This window comes from Myotis lucifugus, unplaced genomic scaffold (genome assembly GCF_000147115.1).
Source record: "Myotis lucifugus unplaced genomic scaffold, Myoluc2.0 scaffold_3600, whole genome shotgun sequence".
Classification (NCBI taxonomy): domain Eukaryota; kingdom Metazoa; phylum Chordata; class Mammalia; order Chiroptera; family Vespertilionidae; genus Myotis; species Myotis lucifugus.
The window spans coordinates 1-4999 of NW_005874648.1; the positions used below are offsets into that span (position 1 = coordinate 1).

General features: G+C 56.2%; 1 pseudogene; it reads left to right on the top strand.

Annotated features, from left to right (window-relative positions):
- The first annotated feature begins 508 nt into the window (after positions 1-508).
- On the top strand, positions 509-4753 carry LOC111824646 (annotated as a pseudogene).
- The last annotated feature ends 246 nt before the right edge of the window (positions 4754-4999 follow it).

A 4999-nucleotide genomic window follows, 5' to 3' on the forward strand; every position in this document is an offset into this window, starting at 1 on the left:
AGATTTCGAAGATCGAACCAATGGTGTGTTGGCTGTGCGTGAGAGGACAGAAGACAGTGCCAAGGGTTTTGTTCGGAGCAGCTGGAAAAACAGAGTTGTCGTTTTCTGAGACAGGAAAGGTGTGGGAGGGACAGGTTTGGGGAGCAAATCAGGAGTCCGGTTTGGGCAGCGGTGAGGTCGAGACGCTTGCTGATCTGCACGGTGATTGCGGTTATTAGTGAAGCTGCTGGCTCAGCGTCTGTCTCACCGACGACGACAAGCTCTGAGGGGCCAAGCACTCGGTCCCCGGCGCCTGGCACACAGTAGGCACTTGCGACAGTACCTGTTGATTCATTCATCCATTGAACGGATGCCCCTGCGTGTTCATGTGTCAGACAGTGCACTAGGGGCCAGGGACAGTGATGAATCAGAGTCCTTTCTCTCCTGGAGCGGCCTCTGGGTAGGGCAGACAGACAACAAACATGCAAACAAGCACATAGCGATGGTTTTAAGAGTTCTTAGTGCTCAGAGGAAAGTAAGTATCAGCATCAAGAGGGGCAGGAAGGACACCAGGGCGGCAGGGACAGCCTCTCTGAGGAGGAGACATTTGAGAAGAGACTTCCACGAAGTGAGAGAGCCTGCCTTGTATTTCTCCAGGCAGAGGGCGGAGGACGTGCAAAGGCCCTGAGAAACAGCAAGGAGGTCAGTTGGCCGCAGTGGAACGAGTGGGGGGAGGATGCCAGATGTTGTAGGGCCTCGTAAGTTGGGGTGAGAACTTTGGGTTCTGTTGGAATGATGGGAAGCCTTTGGGAGGTTTAGAGCAGGGAGCTGACAGAAATCACATGTATGTTTTAAAAGGTGCTGGGGGTTTGGGGGTGGGCAGGGACTTGTTAGAGTAACTCTTTCTGGCCCAGTTTGTTCATCTGTAAAATGAGTGTGTTGAACTAGCTGAACTGATTTCAAAGCCTGAGGCCTCTTCTTTAGCACAGCAATGACCAGCATGACCCCCAAACACAAGTGTGACAATGACAGAGTGTGGGCAGCGTGGGCTGCAGGCTGCAGCAATCAGGGAGGGCTGCCTGGAGGAGGAGGAGATGTCTGTCCCAGCTGGTTGGGTGATAATGGGGGTACACTTGTCTGGGTTCTTCAGTCCCCCCACTGACCTCATTGTGCTCCTGCTTATTCTAAGTAGGGCTGAGTCTTCCCCTCGTTTTCCCTACCTGCAGTGCCCTTTTCCTGCTGCTCCCTGCACCATATCCTGTTGGTCACCTGTCTGTGTCCCTTCCCTGCAGCTGGTGAGTGACACACGGAGGCTGTCTGATATCCAGTGGTTCCGGGAGGCCTATGGGGCTGTGACGCAGACAGTCCGCGTGGTGGCCTCGGAGCAGAGCCGACAGCAGCGGGGCTGGGTGTTCACACCAGGTGAGCTGCTCACAACCTTTGCCCCCAAGGCTCGGAACACAGCTGACCACCCCACCTGCAGACCAGGCCGCCTTTCCCCAGGTTCTAGGTCATCTGCTCTCTCCCTGGAAGGGTGTGGGAGAGCGAGCGGGGGGTTAGAAAAGGAATCTGAGACGCAGGAGTGCCCCAGGTTAGAAAGTGGAGTGTGGTGGGGGCAGCGTCCTGGGGGAGTAGAGGTTCCCTATGATTTTGGGGGGAACTCTTCCCAGGGCTGTCCTTTCTAGGCCAGTGGGTTCTGGAGGAGTGGTGGGGACCCACCCCAGCCCAGTCGGGGCTGACAGTGGGCCCGGGGCAGGCCTGGCACCTCCCTCCTGTTTGGTTCACAGAGCGGGGGGCCGGGGGGGGGAGGCGGGAGCTATGAGGAAGCTGTGTTAGGCAGCCTCAGCGGTGTATAGCCTCCTGCCCTCGGTCACTGTGACTCAGGGAAGTTCAAATCCAGTGGGTGCAACCCCTCCTGATGGCTGTTGGTCTCTCTGGCACTCACCACAGGCCGGGCCTGCGCTAAACACTTTGCAGACACAATAGACCTGCCCGGTGATGCTGATATTGCTTTTCTCACTGTCCAATGACGATGGCACCCAGAGGCTTAGGGATAGAAAGCAAGCAGTGCACCGAGCTTCACGTCAAGCGGAAAATCCCTCTCGGGTGGCCTGTGGCTTAGATGACCCAGTTCACCCTCTGTAGGAAGTGGCAGGTGAAGAGTTCAGTCAGCGGAACCCTCCGAGGCTCAGGTGGCTGCGGGCTCCTGAACCTGCCCTCGGGGTGTTTCAGGGGGTCGGGAAGTACCCTCCGTGGGGTGGGGGGAGCTTGGCTCTGGAGTGGAAGGAGAGAGGCCGAGAGCGGCGCTCCACCTGGGGCCAGCAGGCCTCCACGCCCGCGCTTGTCCGGAAGGAGCGGGCTTGACCTCGCCCTGCCTCCTCTGCAGGAGTGGACGACGGCGAGTCCGAATGCGGCCTGGGACAACTTTGGGGACTTCGACTGGGTCATCGAGAACGACGGAGACGAGCAGCGCCTGGAGGAGCAGTTTGGGGAACCTGATAGAATTTGTCCGCTCCAGACTTTAGTATTTCTAGGAGCACAGATGCTGCCGGGTGAGGGTGGGCTGACTGCCAGGCGTGGTCCCTGATGCTGGCCAAGCGGAGAGCACACAGAGGGTCTGGGCCCAGCAGATGTCAGACAGGACAAGAAACCTCCAGGAACTATAACTTTTCTTTAATACATTTTATTGATTTCAGAGAGGAAGGGAGAGGGAAAGAGAGACAGAAACACCAGTGTTGAGAGAGAATCATTGATTGGCGGCCTCCTGCGTGCCCCACACCGGGGATTGAGCCCGCAACCAGGGCATGTGCCCTGACTAGGAATTGAACCGTGACCTCTTGGTTCATAGGTCGATGCTCAACCACTGAGCCATGCCAGTGGGGCCAGGACCTCATTTCTCTATGGACTGGGCTGCCCTGCCTCTTAGGAGGACACTTACAGGGCAAAGGGCTGTGCTTGGAGCAGGAACATCGCCGTCTCCCTGGGCGCCTGGCGGGCAGCGTGTGGTTGCCTTGCTTCTCCATCAGGATGCTTTCGACCCCTTGTTCTGGGCAAGAGTGTAGGCACGAATAAACCTCCTTGGAGCACATGCTGCGAACTGCGCATCTCTCATTTCCCAGGTGCCAGCCCAGCCTGTGTGGGCTCGGAGGGCTCGGGTGGTCCAGGCGGCTGTGGGTGCCTGCTCTGCCTGGCACCTGGGCTGGAACTTATCCTCAGAGGCTGACCCTGGCCTGGGCCAGGCAGGCAAGAGGTCGTTTGTGTCAGAGACAGCAGTGGGGTCTTAGGGTTTCATCTTCTGGGATGGCCCCCAAAGAGGCTCATGCAGCAGGTACCCTGAGGGACAGGGTGTCACAGAGGGGCATAGAGAGCCATGGCTCCCGTAGCCACTGAGCGGCTCTGGGCAGGAACATCGCCACAAGCCTCAGCTGTCCGTGGAGGACCTTGGACTGGCGCCTTTTACTAGACAGCCTCATGCAATTTGTAAATGTCGTTTAGGTTCTTCAAAGCCAGCCTGTGGAATGGACGAGGAGAGTACTTTCATCTGCAGTTAGCAGATGCCAGTAACTCAGAGAAGGGAAACAGCTCGTCTGGGGTTGGAGGGTAGTAAGTGTCAGTGCTCAGACTAGACCACAGGCGGCTGCCCGACTCCTGCCCAGGTCCCCTCTGCCACAAAGGGGTACAATACAAAGTCCCGGGGCTCCTTGCCATCCTCAGGCCTTGGCCAGGCACCCTGCTCTCTGGCCCTGGCGTTGTTTTCCTCCCACAAATTCTGTTGGTTCTCAGGGGCCAACCAAAGAAATTACATCCGTCTCGACGTGACCCGAACTAAACTTCACACTCCTGCCCAGCTCTCCCTTCGATCCCCTGTGCCTGACTCTGGTTCCCTGGCTCTTCCAGTCAGCCAGCCCTGAAAGCCGGACCGTGGTCACGGACTCCGGTGCCCCCCGACCCCTAGGGCTAATTGGTCACCAGGTTCTGTTCACCTGCCCTGCCTGTGTCCCCTCCCAGGATTCTCACAGGAAGATAAACAGCTCTGATGGCCGGGGCCATGTCTTTCTTGCAGCCCACAGTGGGTGCTCAGGAAATGGATGCAGTCGAATGAACGGTGAGAGGACTCTAGAGGGCTCGCTGGAATCTAGCAGGTGATCATTTCACGCAGTGCACGTTTCCTCCCACCCAGGAGGCCGGCCCCAGCTCCAGGGCCTGGACCCTCTGCTCCCCTTCCGGTTGGAGCCAGGACTGGCTTACATGCTGCCGGGCCCTTTGCACTGCGGAGCGCTGGCCCTCGGGGCTCCTCTCACAGGTGCCGCAGAGGCTGTGTGTGAGCCTGACCCTCCTCTGAGCACTTCATATTGGTCCCAGGTTTCTGACCCAAGAGTTTACCTCCCCGATTCCCCAGACGTGGCCCAGCGACGGTTGGTCCTTTCTGTCACTGGATTGTTCGCCAGCACCTGCAGTGGGTTCCAGAGGGGCATGGCCACAGGCCACCGGTGATCAGCTTTCTGCCTCTGTAGAATCGTTTTCATTTTCAATAATTTCACATAAGCGGACCATATAGAATATGTTATTTTTGGGGGGTCTTATTTCTTTCACTCAGCATAATTATTTTGAGACCCATCCACATTATTTCAGGTATGGATAGTTTATTTTTTTTTATTGTGGTGTCTGGTATGAATATTGCACAGATGTTTATCCGTTCACCTGCTGGTGACCATTTGGGTTGTTTCCAGTGTTTGGAGTGACAAATAAAGCAACTATGAACCTTTAGGCACGAGCCTTTGTGTGGACCTGTGCTTTCATTTCTTCTGATAGATACCTTCTTAAATTTTATTTTTATCTTATTTTATTTTATTGATTTCAGAGAGGAAGGGGGAGGGACAGAGAGTTAGAAACATCAATGATGAGAGAGAATCATTGATTGGCTGCCTTCTGCACGCCCCTTACTGGGAAAACGAGCCCGCAACTTGGGCATGTGGCCTTGACTGGAATTGAACCTGGGACCCTTCAGTCTGCAGGCCGA